Raw genomic sequence first — 21,774 nt, forward strand, 5'->3', positions numbered from 1 at the left:
TGCTAATCGCACAGTGAAAGGAAATCAAGGGACTTCCCTTGTGGTCCAGCGGTTAAGACTCCGCACTCCCGATGCAGGGGACCTGGGTTCGATCCCTGGTCAGGGAGCTAGATCCTGCATGCCACAACTAAGACCTGGCACAGACAAATAAATAAATATTAAAAAAAGAAAAAGAAAAAAGAAAAAAAATTACGTGGAAAGAAAAAAGGAAATCGATAGATAATCTCTAACTTGATTAATAGAGAGAATCACATACCCAGAAACTTGGAGGCAAATAGAAACAATACAAAAGCTGGAAAAAAATGGTCTCTGAATAATAGGATGGTGGGGAGGGACAGAGCTGTTTGAAAATACTGCTGTGTTGTTTTTTTTTATAAGCATTTTGGTGCTACTTGACCTTTTAAATTAAGCACTTATATTGCTTTGATAAGTAAAAGTTAGCTTAAAAATATCATACTGAAGGAGCACCAAATTATTAGCTGGCTCAGTTGCCTACATGTGTCATTACAGCTCTGTTCTTATGCTTGGAGGCTTGAAAATGTGGTCAGAGAGCTGGTCAGCGGACAGGTTATGAAATGCCTTGTGTGCAAAGCCAAAGAGCTCCAATTTTATTGTACAGGGAATGGAGAGCCCTTGGGGATCTTAAATAATGGAATAATAGATCAGACATACTCTCTGAGCATTAGTTTCCTAGACTGGGTTGGCCTAGGATGGACTATTCTGCCACTTTTTCCTCCCTCAACATTTTAGTATGAAAAATTTCAAATGTTTTATTAGTTAGTAATTTAAATTTTTTATTTATTTTATCAGTATTTATTACATATCATTAAATAATTATAAATTATTTAAATTTACTATGAAAAATTTTCAGAAAAATCAAATTATACATTGACCATCCATGTAACTACCTAGATTCTACAATTAACATTTTTACTGTATTTGCCTCCTTGCATAATTATCTGTCTACCTATCCCTCTGTCCATCCATCAATCCATCTGATATTTTTGATAAACTGACAGACATCCATATACTTCATCTCGAAACACTTCAGCAGCATGTATATCATTTACTAGAGTTTTTTTTTTTTTTACAGTTCTTTTGGATAAAATCTGCATACAATGGAATTCACAAATCTATAGTGTACCATTCCAGAGTTTTGACAAAACCATACGCCTTTACATATGCAAATGTAAAACCCACTCTCTTTTCAGTGTATAGAACATTATCATCACCCCAGAATGTTCCCTCATTATTCTGCCACTTTTTAGTGTCTTTGTAACCCTAAAGTCCCGACGGGACTAGGGGGCCGACAATGAAGCCATATCATGAATGTAGGGATGAGTAAGAGTGGGATGTGGGTGTGGGGCCGTCAACACAGCTACCCTCCTTGATGGAGGTTCCAGGAAAATCAGAGACATTGACAAAGTGTGAAAGTTCATCTTGGTAATATCTTGGTTAAAGATACCAGACAAAGCTTTATGATCTACTGGTTGGCAAAGCCTACACGAGATGACCTCTGAGATCTCTTCCAGCTCTGATGTTATATCTTTGTTTCTGGGGTTTGGAAAGCTAACTTTGTTTTCAATGAATTTCACAAGCACTTACTAAGTGTACAACTGTAGCAGGCCCTGAAAGGCCCACCGTATATTAGCTACTATTAATGCCATCTCTTCTAGGGGCAGAGTTAACCAGCTTATACTCTGGCTCAGGCTTTGATTATTATCTGTCTGATTTGTAAGGTGGAAGTTGGTAAGTTGAAGAGCTTCTGTAATATATCAATACCATCCTTGACATCTGGTGATGGCACCTCTTACCCACCTTCCTTAAAAATTCCACTGAATAATTATCGTGTCCTGACCAGTGATGGGTATTTGTAAGATTGCTGGCTAGAGTTAGAGTTTCAAACACAGAACTTTTCTCAATGTGAAATTAAGTCATCTCAGGACCTATAGTCTCATGTTCTTCTTAACCAGACAAGACTTTAATAAACACTTAGTAAAAACTATTTGGTAGAATTTAATCAGAACTCTCTCTGGCACTTAAATACAAAACTATAGATTATTTTCAGAATGGTGAAGATCCAGAAGTGCCTTCCCAAGAATAAAAAAGACCCAATTAGTCAGGCAGTGGGTTTTGAGCTGCTAACTACAACCCCCTGGCCCTGGGCTAGGTCCTGCAGGGGATTCAGAAAAACCATGAGAATGACTCTACTTTTGAAGAGAAGACAGGACTCACACCAGCTAGGCAAACACCCAGGTGCTCAGCTGTGTACTCATGTCTCTCACCTGGGTTGGGGCAGGTCTGCTCTGCCACAGATCTTGCTCTTTCTCTCTCACAACATTCTTCACACTTACAGTTATTTCCTTAGTGTCAGTCTCTGCCAGACTGAGCAAAGTTCTGCCCAGTTCACTGCTGTATTCTCAGGACCTAGGCCACTGCCTGGCACAGAGTAGGTCCCCAGTAAATGTTAAGTAGTGAATAAAGTTATAAGAAGACATTTCTATTAAATAAAAGAGTTTAAAAATGGAAGTTTTGTCAGGTTAGGTTTTTAAGGCCTTTCCTTTACAACATAGGTATGCCATTCTCCGAAAGCTTCATTGATCCCTGACAGCAACCTCATCCCCACAGAGGCTGGTCCCACTTCTGTGCCTTGCCCCTATTCCATCTTAAGCATCTGTTATGCCATGTATCAGTCTCTACTGTATCTTTTTGTTTTCTTGGCTGTATCCCCCACTAGACAGAGTATGCCTTGAGAGCAAGATGCCTGCATCTTTGCATCCTTGAGTCAAGAGATAGTGGTTAAATAAATAAGCTTCCTTTTCCTGAAGTTATTAAAGCTGAATCCATTTATTAAACAAGCTGTAGGCAGGATTAACCAGAAGCAAGAATTTATAGTATTTTGATAAGATTTCCCTCAATGAATATTTGTTGAAGACTGTTAGAGATAAATTATTCATTCATTGCAATTAGTATTCCCAAAGGTCTCTAAGAGCTCATTTCCTGTTCTGAGTAAACTCTGTCATCTTCCAAGATCTAAGCCTTATTTCACAGGAAAATGAGGCAGATTCTCTCTGATGGTTGGTTGAGTAGTGGTGGTGAATCTCATTGAGAGGATTGTTTTGTTTTCCTTCTCCTCTTTGGTAGAGAAAATTATCAAGACTCTAGGATGTCTAAAGTTGACATATAAAGGCGAATAGTCTAGAACTAGTATTAGAAAATGGTAATTACCAGGGAGGTAATTATCTAACTGGAAAAGTAGATGCTTAAGTTACTTAAGAACATTTAAAAAAAGAGTAGTTTATACTTACACATCTGCATGTACTGATGCAGATGGAATTTGGTGCTACTGAAAGCTAAGGAATAAACACTTAATAATTTTCCTCTTTTTTAAAAAAATGAACCCCCCCCCAAATCTGCCGTTGTGTTGAATAATCTAAGAGCAAAATTCTAATGTGAGATTTTTTTTTTAATTATTGGAGTATAGTTGATTTTATAATGTGAGATTGAACCAGGTCTGTCTGATTCCACAGTCTGTGCTTTCCCCTCCCTATATCATAACTCTATGGAGAAAAAAGTGGGACACCTTATATGAAAGCAGTGTAAGAATGGTAGAGTCGTGCCCTTGTGGTAGTTTGAATCACTTTTATGGGGCATTTCTTTCAGGTTTCCTTTGACCAATCATGTTGCTTTGCCTGGTTCTGAGTCTGTATTTGGTTTATCTCAGGGTCCTCCCCTGCATGCATGCGCATCTCTTAGCCAAGATGGATTCTAGTGAAGAGGCCTATGGGTAGTTGACATCACTTACTATGAGGGGGCGCCCCCTCCCTTTTTGACCTCCAAGGAGGCTTTCTGCACATGTGTAGTTGGGAAGGTCTCCTTGACTTCAAGAATGAGGAATATGTGGTCTTTTATCTCTTATCTGGGCAGGGCCCAGCCTCCTCCATCATCCTGCTTTTATGGCGTTTCTGCTATTTTGGAGTTTCTGTCCACAGGGGAGAAACTGTTCAGCCTGGGGCCCATCTATCTCCTGCCTCAATACTATGCTAAATTCTTCTAACCCCTGGCTGCAGAGGCTTGACAACGAGTATTACATCTAATTGAGTCACTGGTGGAATAGGAAGAGCGTGGACTGGTACTCAAGTCCCAACTCTAAGGCTCACTACTCAGCAGCTTTGGAAAATTTACTTTACGTTCAGAGGACCTCCATTTTCTCTCAGTGGGGATAATTAAACATTTCCTGAGCATTGCTGCAAATGCTGAACTCTAGCCTAAGCACTTTATGGTATTACCATATTTAACCCTCACATCACATAGATAATAATAATAGATACTTCTCTTTTCCAGTTGAGAAACAGGCTTAGAGAAATTAAATAACTTGTTCAAGGTCACCCAGCTCCACTGCCCACATCTTCAGACATATATCCAATAGCTTACTCACCATCTCTATCTGAATGTCAAATAGGCAACTCAAACTTAACATATCGAAAAGTGATTTCTTTATTCACCTAATGTCATTCCTTCTTTCAAGTCTTCCACATTTTAGTAGATGATACCACCTCTTTCAGATCAAAACATAGGAACCATCCTTGTTTCTCTTTCTCTCAGTCTCCTCCCCCACCCCTACCCCATCAATCCAATCCATTAGCTACTCCCCTGAACTCTGTCTCAAAAATACATTTCTTTTTAGCTACTTCTTACTACCAAAACCACTACCACAACCCAAGCCATGGTCATCCCTTGTCTGGGTTCCTGTAATAGCCCCATGCTTCTGGTAGCACTACACCTCCCCCATCCTCTTCCTCACCATCCACAACAGAGCTCAGAGGCTTTGTGCTCCTGTCAAGACCATAATCTCCTCTTCCCACACCAGAGTCAGAGCCTCACTACCACAGTCTACCTGGAAGGCCATCAGCACAAATCTCATCTTTATCCAGATCGCCACAGGACAGAACTGTATCTTCCAGCTTGTATGCCCATACTACTCTGTATATTTTAAAATATGATCCTGTCTGCTCCCCCTCTACAACACAAGAAAACTTTCACTATGTCCCCTGGAACTCCTGGTCCATCATCAGCAAAATTCTTTATATTCCCTTCACCTTCTTCGCCTGAATGAAAACTAGTTTGTTCCCAGATGGCTGCTTTTTTTGCCACATCCCAGTGTTCTGCTGGGCCTAGAGGTAGGATCGGCAATCTTCAAGCTCTTTATTGTTGATTTAAGACCATTGTTCCTCTCGCTTCCTAAACTCTCCCCCTTCCTAAACTCTCCCCCTCCCAAAGTTTGAATCTCTTTACAGGTCGCTCACCCTAATTCTTCAAAAATTTTAGCTCCTGTCAGAACAGTATGGAGGTTCCTTAAAAAACTAAAAATAGAACTACCATACGACCCAGCAATCCCACTACTGGGCATATACCCTGAGAAAACCATAATTCAAAAAGAGTCATGTACCACGATGTTCATTGCAGCACTATTTACAATAGCCAGGACATGGAAGCAACCTAAGTGTCCACCGACAGATGAATGGATAAAGAAGATGTGGCACTTATGTACAATGGAATATTACTCAGCCATAAAAGGAAACGAAATTGAGTTATTTGTAGTGAGGTGGATGGACCTCGAGTCTGTCATACAGAATGAAGTAAGTCAGAAAGAGAAAAACAAATACCGTATGCTAACACATATATATGGAATCTAAAAAAAAAAAAATTGGTTCTGAAGAACCTAGGGGCAGGACAGGAATAAAGATGCAGACGTAGAGAATGGACTTGAGGACACGGGAGTGGGAAGGGTAAGCTGGAATGAAGTGAGAGAGTGGCATGGACATATATACACTACCAAATGTAAAATAGCTAGCTAGTGAGAAGCAGCCACATAGCACAGGGAGATCAGCTTGGTGCTTTGTGACCACCTAGAGGGGTGGGATAGGGAGGGTGTGAGGGAGATGCAAGAGGGAGGAGATATGGGGATATATGTATATGTATAGCTGATTCACTTTGTTATACAGCAGTAACTAACACACCATTGTAAAGCAATTATACTCCAATAAAGATGTTAAAAATAAAAAAGTTTATCTCCTGTCTTACTGACACTTTCTCCAAAGATAATCCTGTCTTAATTCTGGGTAATTTCAAAGACATGCAGGTGATCCTCTCCAAACCTTTTATCTCTGCTTCTCTTTTCCTCCAGTGGTCTAGTCCTCCACACTTCCTGAGTCATCCCCTCCACGAGCATGCCTTGTCGCTACCAATAACCACAACCTCTCTATCATCTCTATTTCAAGAAACCTACTCTCTGAGCCCACCTGCCAACTTTCCCATGCCCTCCCTCTAGTACTCTGTCAGGATTCTACCACCATTTCCTGATCCCTCACCTCCTCATGGCCTCACTTCCCTGCTCTCCCATCCTTGTTACATGGTTCCACCCTACAATCACCCTTTGCATATCCATCTAGTCTCTTACTCCTCTCTCCTTCCGTTAGATTCACCTGACAAAACCCTAACCCTGATAATGTCAACTTCCCACCTTCTCTGAACCACCATCCACACATAAACACAACAGGGAAATATGCTGACTGGTTTCACTTTAAATTTTTCACCATCAACCTTAATTAGACCCTCAGTACTGCCAGTTAACCCCGCTTAACCCTTCCTTATTATATTCATTTTCTTCATCTCTTAGATGACTATCTTACATTTCACATTTCTTCCCAAACTTCCAGTACCTTTGCCCCTCCTCACTCTCAGCTGAGGATCTTGCTTCATGTCTTACTAGAAAAGCAGAAAGAAGCCATAAGAAGAAAAATTCCACATACTCCCACTGTCTACATCTATTCAGTCACTTTCATCTATACCTGTAGACCCTGCCTCTCCTTTGGTTATGGATCAATTGGCTACATTCCAAAGGCCAAGTTCTGTACTTGGGCGCCAGATCCCATTCCTCTTTTCCTCTGAAAGACATCCCCTCCCCTTCTTGTATCATTAATTTTTCCCTCTCGACTGGATAATTTACTCTGCCATCCATAGTTATTTCTCTCATCTTAAAAAACAATCTAAAACAAAAAAACCCACCATTAACATTTAGATGTTTCTCTCTCCTTTATTTGTATCTTTCTGCAATTCCTCTCCTTCTCCTCCACCCTTTTCTTGAATTTGCCTATATACCCTCATTTTATCTCTGTATTTAAAGAAAAGAAATATAAAAAAGAGAAAAATGGTCAGTTAACTATGTCAATTCTTATCTAAGTTTTTTTAAAAAGGTGATTAACTTAACATGATGATAAGTAAATGTCTATTTTTCCCCTGGAATAGCTGAAATCTAAAAATAAGAATATAGGGACTTCCCTGGTGGTCCAGTGGTTGAGACTTCGCCTTCCAATGCAGGGGGTGCGGGTTTGATCCCTGGTCGGGGAACTAAGATCCCACATGCCTTGTGGCCAAAAAACCAAAACAGAAAACAGAAGCAATATTGTAACAAATTCAATAAATTCTTAAAAAAAAATAGTCCATATCAAAAAATCTTTAAAAAATTAAATAAAATAAATACAAATAATAATACAAATAATAAAAATAGCTAATATAGTCACCCCTCCATATCTGCGTGTTCTGCATCTGCAGATTCAACCAACCATAGGTGAAAAAAAAATTTTTTTTAATTCCAGAAAGTTCCAAAAAAACAAAACTTGAATTTGCTGCATGCTGGCAACCATTTACATAGCATTTACATTGTATTAGGTATTATAAGTAATCTAGAGATTACTTAAAGTATATGGGAGGATATGCCTAGATTATATGTGAACACTACACCATTTTACATAAGGGACTTCAACAGTCATGGAGTTTGGAAGCTGCAGAGGGTCCTGGAACCAAGGGGCAACTGTACTTATTAAGTACTTATATATGCTAGACCTTTACTAGGTACTTCAGATATGTTATTTCCTTTAATTTTTACAACTCCATATGGAAAGTACTAACACACCCTTTTTTATAGATAAAGAAATCAAGGCATAGAAAATTCAAGTAGTTAAAAGCTGTTTTCTCTCAGCTGCACTCCAACCAAGCACTCACCCCCACCATTACACCAAAGCAGCTCTTGGAAAGGTCACTACTGACCTCCATGCTGCTATGTCCAATGATCCAATCTCAGCCCTCATCAATCTTGACCTGTCATCAGCATGACACAATTGCTCACTCCCTCCTCCTCAAAACAAATCTTTTCACTAGACTTCGAAGAGTATCTCAGTTCTCCTTTTATCTCTGTGCCTGTTTCTTTCAGTCTTCTCTGCTGGTTCTGACTCATTTCCCTGATCTTTGACTATTGGAATACCCCTAAGTACCCCATGGCTCAGTTATTAGGCATCTTCTACATCTACACTAACTCCCTGGGGAATGTCATCCTGCATCATGGCTTTGAACCAATACAAGCCAAGAACTTCCAATTTACATCTTTAGCTGTATTTCTCCCCTGAACTCTGGATCTTTATATGTAACAGCTAGTTGATATTTCCACGTATGTCTAACAAGAAACTTGAACTTGATGTGTCCAAAACCAAATGTCTGATTCCTCACCTACTCCCACCCCAAACCTGCTCCTCCAGCAGTTTTCCAACCTTAGTAAATAGCAGCTCTATGCTTCTAGTTGTTCAGGCCAACAACTTGGGAGTCACTCATGACTATTTTGCTTTCTTTCACACCTGATATCCAATCTATCTAGAATAGAATATATCTAGAATATGGCCATTTCAAGATATATATATATAGAAAATATATCTAGAATATGACAGTTCACCTGCTGCTATCCAGTCTAAGCCAGTCAATTTCTCCTGGGTTATTGCCATAGTCTTCTAATTGGTGACACCATTTCCACCCTTGCCTCTTCCAGTCTTCTCAACAGAGCAGACAAAATGACCGCTTTAAGACCTGAGTAAGGTCATGTCATTCCTCTATTCAGAGCCCTCTAATGGATTCCATCTTACATACTGTACATGCCAACAGCCTTATCATGGCCTCAAATGCCCTATATAATGGAAACACTGTCCTCCTCCCAACCCCCATCCTTTCCTCTCCCAGTACTCTTCCCCTCCCTCCTCCTACTTCAGCCACACTGTCCTCCTAACACATGTGGCGTGTTCTCACCTCAAGAACTTAGCACTTGCTATTCCCTTGGCCTCCACATCTTCCCACAGGGCTCCTTCCCCCCTTGCTTTTAGTCCTCTGCTCAAATGCCAATCTATTACTGACGGCTTCTCCAGCCACCATATAAAAATTAGTGACATTCTTTCCCTCATCCCAAACCTCCCTTTCTTTTTCCCCTGCCCTATTGTTCTCCAGAACATTTACCATACTCTGATATACTATGTATTTACTTGTCTATATATTCATTGACTATCTCCCCTAAGCTTCGTGACAGAGGGCTTTAATCTTGTTCACCTCCATATTTCCAGCACATAGAACTGTACCTGGCACCTAGTATTTAATAAACACCAATTGGATAAATAATATATGAATTGTAGCTTTTTTACTGTAGCATATGCTATCACTAATATTGTCATGATAGATCAGATTTTTCCTTCTTTAGCTGGCTACTTCTATTTACCCTTCAAGATGCTACTTAGGAATTCCAAATTCCAGCAAGCTTTCTCTTCATCTCCAAGGATGTGTTAGGTGTCCCTTCTCTGAGCTCCCATGGCAATCTGAGCATGTCTCTATCCGAGCCTTGGTCACATGATAATGTCTGTTTACCTGGGGCACTTCCCCACTGCTGCACTGTGATCAGGGCATGGTATCTTTTGTCTGAGCCCCCCAGGGCCTCAAACAATGTTTGGCACATGTTAAGTAGCCTACAGATGTTTGCAAGAAGGAAGGAAGGAGACATCAAAAAGAAGGGAAAGAAGGGAGGAATAAAGAAGAGAATGAATGACAGATAAGCTGCAATTTTCATTTCTAATTTAAAAAAATTATTTACAAATTCAATTTACACAACGCCGGAATACTGCAGACTTCCTTTTTAAAAAAATTGTTGTAAAATACATAGAACCAAAAACTTACCATCTTAACAGTTCAGTGGCATTAAGTACATTCACATTTTTGTGCAACCATCTTCAGAACTGTTTTCATATTGTAAAACTGAATCTCTGTACCTATTAAACACTAACTCCCTATTTCCCCTTTACCCTAGCCCTTTTGGCCATCACCATTCTACTTTCTGTCTCTAAAGATTTGAGTATTCTAGGTACCTCATGTAAGTGGAATCACACAGTATTTGTCCTTTTATGACTGGTGTATTTTACTTATCCTAATGTCCTCAAGGTTCATCCATGTTATAGCATGTGTCAGAATTTAATTCCTTCTTAAAGCTGGATAATATTCCATTGTATGTATATACCACATTTGTTTGTCAATTCATCTGTCGATGGACACTTGGATTGTTTCCACATTTTAGCTATTGTGAGTAATGTTGCTATGAACATAGGTTCAAGTCCTTGCTTTCACTTCTTTTGGGTATATACCCAGAAATGGAATTGCTGGGTCATGTGGTAATTTTATTTTAAAATTTTGGGGAAACTACCACACTGTTTTCAATGTGGATGTGTCATTTTATACTCCCACAGCTGTGCACAAGGATTATAGGTTCTCCACATCCTCACCAACACACTTGTTATTTTCTTTCTCTCTCTCTTTCTTCCTTCCTTTCTCTTTTTCTTTTTTTGGATAGTAGCCATCCTACTGGATGTGAGGTGCTGCAGACTTCCTTTTAAAATCTAAGTACATCTGCAAATGCATTGAAGCCCCCAGTTGTGGGTCTTTAGTCTGAAAGGCAGCCAGCGGTACTGAGGTGAGCTTCTGGAATTCATTCACCAGCTGCATAGACAGTTATTCCTCTCTCTCCATCTGCTCACTCCTAGGAGAGCCCAACCAACCACTGTTGAGCAGCTTTAGTGGTGTAAATTCTCACAGTCACTGGCACCCAGCTGCTCAGCAGCATTAAATATACACTGCAAACCTTACTCTACTCTCCCCTTCTGGAGCTGCAGTGCATTCTCTCTGCTAGCCTGCCATTGTCTCTCTAGACTCCTTGTAGGTCCAGCTTCTCCCAAGATTCCATAGTTCACAAAAGGCAACTGAGGGGAGCTATACAAGGTTTACTTGCAGGAAAGAGATAGCACAAAAGTAATAAGCAATCTGAGCTATCTGTAGAATAAGAGAGTGAGGACAGATTCTGAAGACTTGTTGTCGTACTGGCAACAAAGCTGAGTGAAGGAACACGTGGCAGGCCCTTTCCCCCAGCCACACACTCCATTAACCCATCACCCCTGGAGTCCAGCTCTGTTCTTAGGGAGCTTCTGTGTGGATCATTTCCCCCATATTGCAGAGAATTCTAAAAATATTTCCAAAAACTTATGTGCAGGCTAATGGAAGGGAAGATATGATTTAAACATTTTAATTTCACAATTAACTGTTACACTGGGCAAGTCAGTAAACCTCACTACGCCTGTTATCTCAGCTATGAAATGAAATTTTTGGACAAGAAGTCTTTAAGGGCCCTGGCAGCTCAAAAAAATTTTAATTCCAAAACTTCTGATGATCCAAAAAACATTTCCTTTAGTTTTAAAAATGTTATACACACACAGATATATATATATATATATATATATATTTTATCTTGGATATATTCACCCTGTAAAGGTTTTGCATAGTCTATGTTTAAATAAGTTAGTGTTTCCTAAATATAACTTAGGCAGAATAGGTCACTTGGGGCTATGCTGGCTGAATTTCAAGGAAACAATAATCTACCAAGTGGATAATTCACATATGGTCAAGAACTGGAAGGCGCCAACCAGTTTTTAATAGACCTGAGAGTCAAAGCAATTCTGCCTTATTCTGCCTTCAATGGCAACCCCATTAATATTGAGTAAATCTCTGAAAACTCAGAATTAGATGTTTGTTGCTGTTTGTTGTCTGCCACGTAATTGTAAATTTGTGTGTCTGTGTTTGCAGAGAGCTGTGACTTCTCAGTCATTTGCCCTCTTATCCACCACCGCCTCCAAATGTTTCTTTTCTAAAAGCACACACAAAAATGTCACTGGATTAAATAAATATAAAATGCTGCCTCAGAAACAAACATATTATATCAAGTGTGTGCTCGGTGGTACTCAAAGGCTACAATTGTTCGTGTGGTGTTCCCTTTTACTCACTCACTGTCAAATTCACATTGCAAACAACGTAAAAAGAGACAAAAGCCAGAATTGTCATCTCCCACAGTATCACCATGATTGAAAGGTAATGATCCTGTTATTGTTACGTGCCAGGAGATGTTTTAATGGGTTTCCCAGCCTGTTGAGAATCATTTCAGGTTGCTGAGTTGAGGAGAGTGAAACATGGAATCTCCCAGTTGTTTCTGTCAGATCTTGTAATTGATGTCACCAGGCATTTCTTAGAGAGTAGAATAAGCCACCACCCACCTGCCAGGCACGTTCACTTTCATCAGTTAAAAAACAATATTAGTTATTGAAAATAATCCCCAATACCTATTCATTCACTCATTCTATGTTCTGGATAAACTTTAAAAACAAAGTTAAACATGCTGCCCCTGGTTTGCTATGTATGTTTTGACGTGCCGGTAGTTGTTAGCACATGTGGAAGAGAAGCTCATAGATGATCCTCAATTTTTAAACCCTTTAACACTTACTTTGGTAGCACACAGTATATAGGATAGATCAAATAAAGTAAATAAAATTACTTTTATGATTCTAAAATAAGATTTGCAGTTTCTCTATGTTAAAAGTCCATATTATCAATTATATCAGTAAAGTTTAGCTGCAGGAAGCAAACCACTGCCACAAGAGCATTTAATACAGGGAATCGGGTGCCTACAGAATTGTTGGGGAGGCTGATAAGAGTGGAATAAGCTAGGTCCTTTCCAGTGACCCCCAGAACATCACCACTGAACTGTCCTGCCAGAGGAATACCACAGTTGGAAGGTGGGGATTCAGGAGCTCCCTCTGGAAGTGTTGAGTTGAAGAACAGAACACACCACCGAGACTGTGATCCCAGCGATCAGAAAGTTGCCACTGCAATTGTCTCTTCACATCTGTGAAGCTAATCTCTGAACACTAGGATGCTGTTGCAATGACCATGACTGTCAGCAGCAACAGCTAAGAACATGGGAAGGTAGTGCCTGCCCTTTCTGTTTTCCAAATATTGCTTAATGCACTGAATTGATGCAATCAATTTCACACCCAGAACCAGCTGCAAGGAGTAGGAGGAGTGTGAGATTTTTTTGTTAGCACAAATAATCATTAATTATTATTGTCATAAGTATCACAAAGGTGCACATCCTTGGTGGTGCAGTGGTTAAGAATCCACCTGCCAGTGCAGGGGACACTGGTTTGATCCCTGGTCCAGGAAGATCCCCCATGCCGTGGAGCAACTGAGCCCATGCACCACAACTACTGAGCCTACGCCCTAGAGCCCGCGAGCCACAACTACTGAAGCCTGCGTGCCACAACTACTGAAGCCCACGCGCCTAGAGCCCGTGCTCTGCAACAAGAGAAGCCACCGCAATGAGAAGCCCGCACACCGCAACGAAGAGTAGCCACCGCTCTCCGCAACTAGAGAAAGCCCGCATGCAGCAACGAAGACCCAACGCAGTCAAACATAGATAAATAAGTAACTAAATTTACATTAAACAAATAAAGGCTCAGAAAAAAGAAGTATCACAAAGGCAAAGCACAGAATATAATGATAACATATGACAGGGTGATCTGACTTAAGTTGTGGGGGTCAGAGACATTTTTCTGCTGTATTTTTATAACAAATTATACACTTTCTTCTATACCTTGCCTTTTCATTTAATAGAATATCCTGGATATTATTCTATATCAACACATAATGAGCTTTTACATTCTTTTTTCATGAATGCAAAACATTCTACAACATAGGTGTATGTAATTTATCTTACCATTCCCCTCTCAATGGACATGTAGGCAATATCCAGTCCTTTACTATCACAAATAATGCTGCAGTAAACGGCCTTGTACTTATGTAACTTCACATGTGGACAAGTGTATTCACAGAATAAATTCCTAAGTGTAGAATTACTCAGTCAATGGACATGTTGCTTGTAATTTTTAAAAGAAAATTTTGTTTTATTCATTAGTTCATTTTATGAATAGTTAATACATGCACAGGGTAAAAAGATAAATTAAAAGGGAGCAAAAATGTAGATAGTGGAAAGTAAATTTCCTTCACAATCCATCCAGAGATAGTCTATGTATATACAAGCACATAGATATACATATACACCCACACCCAACATATGAACATTTATTTATTTATTTATTTTTGGCTGTGTTGGGTCTTCGTTGCTGTGCACGGGCTTTCTCTAGTTGTGGTGAGAGGGGGCTACTCTTCATTGCGGTGCGTGGGCTTCTCATTGCGGTGGCTTCTCTGTTGCAGAGCACAGGCTCTAGGTGCGTGGGCTTCAGTAGTTGTGACACATGGCCTTAGTTGCTCCACAGCATGTGGGATCTTCCTGGACCAGGGATCGAACCCGTGTGCCCTGCATTGGCAGGCGGATTCTTAACCACTGTGCCACCAGGGAAGTCCCTGAAAGTTTCAATTAATATGCAGAATTTCTCTGGGCAGATTTTTATTATTTTCTGCATTATAGTCTATGGGGGTCAGGAGAGTTTTACCAAGACATAGAGAGACCCCAGGCTTCGGTGTACCATTGTGTTAGAAACATCCTTCATTACTGTCTCTTCATCTTTACTGTCCACACATGGGCTTCACTATGCCTGTGTAGTTACTCTGGAGGCAAGGACAGCTATGCATCTGGGCTCTCCACAGTCCTTGGCCTCAGATTTTCTAACAAGATCTTCTGTGCTTTGTATAGTGCAGGCATGTGGGGTGCATCATCTCCATCATCTGACAGATTCCCTTTGCCTCCCCCCTGTGAATCTCCTGTTTCATGTGGTCCATATATTCTTTCTTACTTTATTCCCTTCATTTAATGGAGCATATTTTCCAGCAGTTTTCTGAAAAAGGGTATGTGGATGGTAAATTTTTTTGAGATCTTGGATGTCTGAAAATGTTTTTATTCTATCTTTCTGCTTGATTGATAAAGTGACTGGATATAGAATTCTAGATTAGGAATCTTTTTTTCTTCAGTTTTGAAGGTTTTGCTCTGTTGACTTCTAGTTTTATGTGCTGCTGTTGAAAAATCTGAAGCTCTTCTGATTCCTGCTACGTGGCCAATTTTTTAAATAGTATTTTTTCTTTGTTTCCAGTGAAATTTCATAATGACATGCCTCTGTGTGAGTCTAATTTCCATCCATTCTCTTGGGCATCCAGTAGGCCCATTCAGTCTGAAAACCCTAGGTATTCTCTTGAATTATTCATTGCTACTTTCTTCCCCGGTTATTTAGATGTTGGATATCCTGACTGGGTTCCACTTTTCTTATCATTTCTCTCTGATTTTCCTTCTTTTGGTCTTTTTGCTCTATTTTCTGGGAAATTTTCCCAACTTTATCTTCCAAAATTTCTACTGAGTTTTTCTGAGTTTTTTTTTTTTTTTATTACTGTTATCATGCTTTCAATTTCTAAGAGCTCTATTTTTGTTCTTTGAATTTTTTTCATAGCATGCAGTGTGCAGACTCTTCTCATCTCCCTAGGGATATTAATATAGTTTTTTTTTTTAATGTTTTATTTTTCCTAAAAGGGCTTTTTCCTCTAAGTTCCTTTTTCTCTATTTGTTTGCTTTGGTCTTTATCTTTCATTTGGGGGTTTTTCCTCAGATGTCTGGTAATCCTTAGTTGTCTGTTCATGATTTAAAGTGAGGGACTCATTTTCTGGGAAGTTGGAAATGTTCCATATTGTGTTAGGGGTGTGAGTTGCACAGATGTGTGCATTTACCAAAACTGCTCAAGTACATTTAAGATCTGTGCATTTCAATACTATGTATAAATTATACCTCCCCCCCAAAATTCCTATTTAAAAAAAAACTAAAACCAAGTGAGGAATGAAAACACTGGAAGCTCTGAGCAAATGGATAGGACTTACCAAGCTAGAGGTTTACCTTTGGGACATCTGGATGGACCATTTGTGGGTACAGGATCCAGCCCTCAGAGGAGCCTAGCATTCCCCACCCCAGTCCTAACACCCTCTTTTACCTCCAAAGGTAATAACCCCCTGGAATCTGCTAGGATAAAGGAGGGCACTTACCCAGCACTGTGGTACAGGGAAGGGTTTCTGAGGATCTAACTGCTACTCAGACATTTTTACCCAATCCTCCTTATTTCAGCATGATGCCTGTTCACCCCAGCTCCTGTATTACCCAGTACCATGAGTTCTTGAACCTTTTGAGAATCCTACAGTATAAATTGGTTTGTTTCTCTGCTTCCTCACTGCCACGATCCAGCTTCCAAAATATTACTGTTCTTGCCTCTTGTTTTCCCAGCTCCAGAGGGTTTATGTCTTTTTTAAAAAAAGTAAATCTCTTTATTGTACATTTTGTAGGGTTTCAAGAGGAAGCAAAGTTAGATGTGTATATTCAATCAACTATCTTAACTCAGGAGTCAGGAAATCAGAAATGTGCTTTTTAATTTTCCAGCTTCTTCAGTAGAGGAAGGCTCCCTATAAGGAGTTTGGAATAGATGCTGAAAGTGACTCACCAAAGCTGTGAGGGGTCACCCTTTGACCATTCAACATCTATACATACCCTTCTTCCTGTGCTTTAATTTCTAAACAACAGTAACAATCTGGACATGTTTTCACCTAACAAAATGCTATGATCCTTTGTGCAAATGAAAACATGCTTAGTATCTCTCTGAAGGGGAAATTTTTAAATCCCCTTCCTTGGACCTCTCTCTGGGTAATGTTTATTCTTCTAGTTTAGGAACAATCTGTCACCTAAGAACTAAGTTATTAACCACCACCAACATACCTATATGAAATAGTAAGGAAGAAGGGGTACCAGTTATTATCTATTAATATAATTTGTTAGAAAGAAAATAGGGGAGGTTGCTACAGTCCTTGTTTCTGAAACTGGTCACGAAGCCACATTTGGTATTTATAATCTCCTTCCCTTCTACCAGCAGTTCAGTTATTTGGGTTCATTTTGTCTGTTAATTCCATTGGTGGCAGGGCTAGATATTTTGGACTGCCAACAAGAAAATTTTAGATGGGTCCTCCCTTATTGTTTGTTATTCTCAAAATGCAAATCTTCAGCCTTCTGGCATTGCAGGGATAGTTTGATATTATTGATTCCTATGAAAAGAGAAAAGCAAACAAGGGTCATGTGTTGCACTTTCTGTGTAGATAAGAGTCTCCGTTTGACAGCTGAGTAGTTTTAGAAAGTTAAGGAAAAATGGATTCATTTACCAACAGAAGGAAGATGGACATGACTTAGATTGAAGGCTAGCAAGTATCAAGGTTGCCATTGTTCATCATCCAATTGTGAAGCCTGACCTTGTGTTCAGGGAGACCACCAGCCTCAATGAAGAGGTGGTCAGCAGGGGAGAATTAAGGTAGTCCCCAAAGAGCAGTTTTGGAGGGTAATAAAATTTGTTTTGGTGCCCTCCTTCCTCCCTCATTAGCCTCAGCTTTTTCTTCTCTCCCTGGCCTGTGTTGCATTTGTCCCAAGCTCTGCTAAAATATTAACTGTTTATAATAAGTCCTCTGATAAAAGATTGGTATGACCCCTTCAAAAGATATTTGCATTTCAATAGAGTATTCATCAAAATCAAAAAGTTTAGAAATTAAAGAGTAGAACCTTACTGATAGAATAACAGATGATGGGATTAATCTGCGCTACTCCCACCTGATTTTGAGCAGAAGGTTCCACTAGCCTATAAAACCATTTCACTGAATTGATCTGTAATATAGCTTATAATTAGTGCTGAGGACAGGGTTATATTCATGTCTCCTGATATCTAGCCTGCATTCCAACCCTATTGTCATTGAGCTCAAAAGTGCCTTTATTAATTTATAGTTTTATTATTTTCAAGCTCAGAGTATGTGTGTAGTGATTAGCTTGGATGTTTAGACCATAGAGCTCTAGTTTGTCAACACAGGTTATAGCTCAGACTATCCAGCCATCTTCCAAATTCATACCTGGTCACTAGGAGCATTAGCTTGGGAACCAATTGTAATGTTTCCAGGTCCCACTTATCTGGCAATCTAAAAACACTTCTTGGTTCTGTTTTTACACTGGGAAACTCTTCAGCAGGGTCGAGTGGAGAAACCAGTGTATTTTAGGTATGAAGTAGCCTGCGTTAAATTGGGGATTTTCCAGGGGAGAAACAGGCAAATATTAAGTAATGTCTTAGACTCCAGGGCCCAGAGAAGGGAGTGGTAAAGTGTAAAAGGATTACTTAAGGTTTGCTTTAGGAGAAGGAGATGGGGGAAGCCTTTGGTACTTCTCAGGAGAGCTAAAATATGCACACACCAACCTCTGCCTCCAGTAAGTCAGAGGATGCCTCCAGCCCTGAGATTTAGTACCACTAATTTAGAGTTCTTGCTCTTTTGACTCGGCCTTTGTGCTGTCTATGAGAATAAGATTGATTAAACAACTAACTAGAAAGAAAAGTTTTCAGAGGGAAATAATGAAACCATGTTAGAGAATGAACTCTTTTCATGCAGAAAAAATTGATATACTAATTAAAACGAATGCTGTTTACCTGTTAATTAATTATAGGAAGGACCTAGAAGGCCCTTCCCTTGAAATGTTTTATGAGTTTTAAATGTAGTTACTCTAGGCACTCACAATTAATTATGTTACACCTCTGTGACTGAGTTTATAATTCATACCTGCCCCTGTCCCCCAACAAGCAGTTCAAAAAGTGGAATTTTACTCAAAGTTATGAAATGGGACTGTGTGCCACAGAGCCTGGACTGAAGAAAACATGATCTTTGCTCAGGAAGAAAGGGGCTGGTGGCAGCAGTAAAAAGCTTTCAGTAGGAAGGAAGCAAATGACTTAGGTAAAAGTATTTGGATGGTCTGTCAAATAACAAACCAGAGGAAATTGTGGGGTGGTCAGGAAAAAGGTTAACTGAAAAGACCTTCCAAGCGATGTCAACAACCTGATAGGAGTAAGTGTACTTGTGGGTTTGGGTTGCCATGAGGTGAATGTCTGATGAATGTGAGAAATTGGACAGTTTAAGAATTTAAAAGACCAGAGAAATCCATGCTTTTGAAAGGGGCTGGTCGTTTTGTAATCTTTAAACCTTGCAGGGAAGGTTGGCCTCAGAGAAACTGAATACAGAGAAGGTTCAGTCTGAAACTTGCCATTAGAATGGAGACACATTAACATTAGCCTACCTGCATAGTGAGATGGGAACCCTGTTTTACTGTACTGTGATTCCGCCAGTAAATATTCCCTGTTATCTTGGTCTAAGAGATATCACTGCAATTAAAAAAAAAAAAAGTATTTTCTTTAGTTCAACTTAAAAGTTAGCACCTTTAAATAGAGGTTTTATTAAAAGAGGTGAAATCAAAACAAAACAAAACAAAAACAATTGTAATTGCTGTATGTATCTATGTGGATGCTTTGCTCATAGTACATGTGCATGTAAGTTTAGCGCCAAGCCCTGTGCCAAGGAGATGGGGCAGAGAAGAGACTGAGGGAAACCAGGGCACTTCCTTGTTAAAAAGTTTACTCAAGAAATAAGTTTAATAAACAAATCATGGAAAGGGGAGGCAGAAAAGAATTCCTTCAGTTTTTGCTCACTTTTCAGGTCCAGGGACCTCTACTCATTTCTGTTTGGAAATGCCTATTGATAATACTGGAAATTAATTATGTTCATTGCATTTTAAAAATATTTAAAATGTGTGATTTTTCCATTTGAGATGCTTTATTTTGGCCCTGATATTTTATTTATACCAGCTGGCTTGTTCGGTTGTTCACAAACGTCTCTCTACTTGCTAGACTGGAAGCTCCTTGGGGATAAATTTCCACCGTCTCAACCCTCAAGAAGCTTTGCTTTTTCCTTTCCTTGTAAATCAACCATGGATATCTTTGGACAGTGTTTGATGCTGCCAGTTTTGGAGACATTGTTTGGTATTAGAAATTGCTGGAAGGTAGACAATTTCCCAAAGAGCAAAAATAAGACAGCATCTGAAATCGTCACTTAGACATTATTCTCATCACTCTATAACTCTTGAACCCTTTGCAAGGAATTATAAAAAAATGCAAGGTAACTAAGTGTTTAGGGGCACATGCCAAGGTACAGATGCAAAGAAGGCCCTCTTTGCCACCCCCCCACCACTGCTTATGATATCCACTAACAGATGCCACAGACCTGGAAACTGGCACCCCCATGGGCTGTGTGTTTTGGAAAACACTCTAGTAACACCACTATCTCCAGAATATCAGTGAAATAAATGCATTTCAAAAACAGCCCATGAATAAATACAACCATGTGCTCTTTTGGCTGTTTGAATCGTATTCAACTTGGAAATAGAGACGACGGATGCCAATAGGGAAAATTGCACCCTGTGTTCTGAAACTGAGTAAATCAGATAAGGCACAAATCTGAAGGGTTTGAATGGCTTTCAGGGTCTCCAGCTGATGATCCTAGAGGAAGCTAGGGCCATCTGGAAGCCCAAAGACAGTTCTATCAGGTAAATAGAATGAGTAGAGTTAATTATAGCAGTAAATAGAGTTCAGAGCACCTGATTCGTAGGAGCCACGCTGAATGGTACTTCATGTCTCTCATGGGAAGCCAGGTGAACCTGGTTGTGTGACTTTCATTAGTAATGACAGCAATATGATTTTCTCCCTCTGTAGCTACAGTGACTGATTAAACTGCAGTATTTGGAGGAGAACTGAAGTCAGCAAGCACTTTCGATATTTCCTTTTTAATTTCCCTTGACTGTGAAGCTCCTTGCTCCCCAATACCAGCACCTTATTATCTCAGCAAGAGCCTCACAGTTGCTCCAAGTTGGTGCCCTTCAGCCTTGCTCTTTCTCTCATGCATTATGAGTTGTCTGGGAGGGCTATTCACATGTCACTGCCTCCCAACAGGAAACAACAGAAACTCTTGCCTATTGCGGTGGTTTTCAGAGTGTGGCCCCTGAAACAGCAGCAACAACATCACCTGGGAACTTCTTAGAAATGCAAATTCTTTGTTCCAACCTCAGGCATACTGAATCAGAAACTCTGAAGGTTGGCCCCACAATCTGTGGCTTAACAAGCCCCGCAGGTGATTCTGACTCCTGCTAAGGGTTGAGAACCACTGGCCTATTGGATCAAGTGGGAACTCTTTCTATCTTCAAGGTTCAGTCATCTACTCCGGTCTGTCGATTCAGTTCTGCTGGTATTTAGTAAACACAGATTCTGGGTTGGGGATTTACATTTGCTCTCTGGCTAGCTTGAACCCTAATTTGTCATACTTTGTATTGCCCAGTAAGTTTTTTTAAAATAAATTTATTATTCATTTATTTATTTATTTTTGGCTGCACTGGGTCTTTGGTGTTTTTTTTTAAATTTATTTAATTTATTTATTTTTTGTCTGTGTTGGGTCTTCCTTGCGGTAGGCGGGCTTCTCATTGCGGTGGCTTCTCTTGTTGCGGAGCACGGGCTCTAGGCACGTGGGCTTCAGTAGTTGTGGCTCGCAGGCTCTAGAGCACAGGATCAGTAGTTGTGGCGCACGGGCTTAGTTGCTCCATGGCATGTGGGATCTTCCCGGACCAGGGCTTAAACCCGTGTCCCTTGCATTGGCAGGCGGATTCTTAACCACTGCGCCGCCAGGGAAGTCCATGCGTTGGGTCTTAGT

At 40.0% G+C, this 21,774-nt stretch overlaps 1 long non-coding RNA gene across 1 annotated transcript in view; it reads left to right on the forward strand.

The window, feature by feature from the left end:
* Nucleotides 1–21,774, forward strand: part of LOC132377114 (uncharacterized) — a 322,850-nt gene that overhangs the window by 59,501 nt on the left and 241,575 nt on the right. The window lies entirely within an intron of this gene.

Source organism: Balaenoptera ricei, chromosome 13 (genome assembly GCF_028023285.1).
Source record: "Balaenoptera ricei isolate mBalRic1 chromosome 13, mBalRic1.hap2, whole genome shotgun sequence".
In the NCBI taxonomy this organism is placed as follows: Eukaryota; Metazoa; Chordata; class Mammalia; order Artiodactyla; family Balaenopteridae; genus Balaenoptera; species Balaenoptera ricei.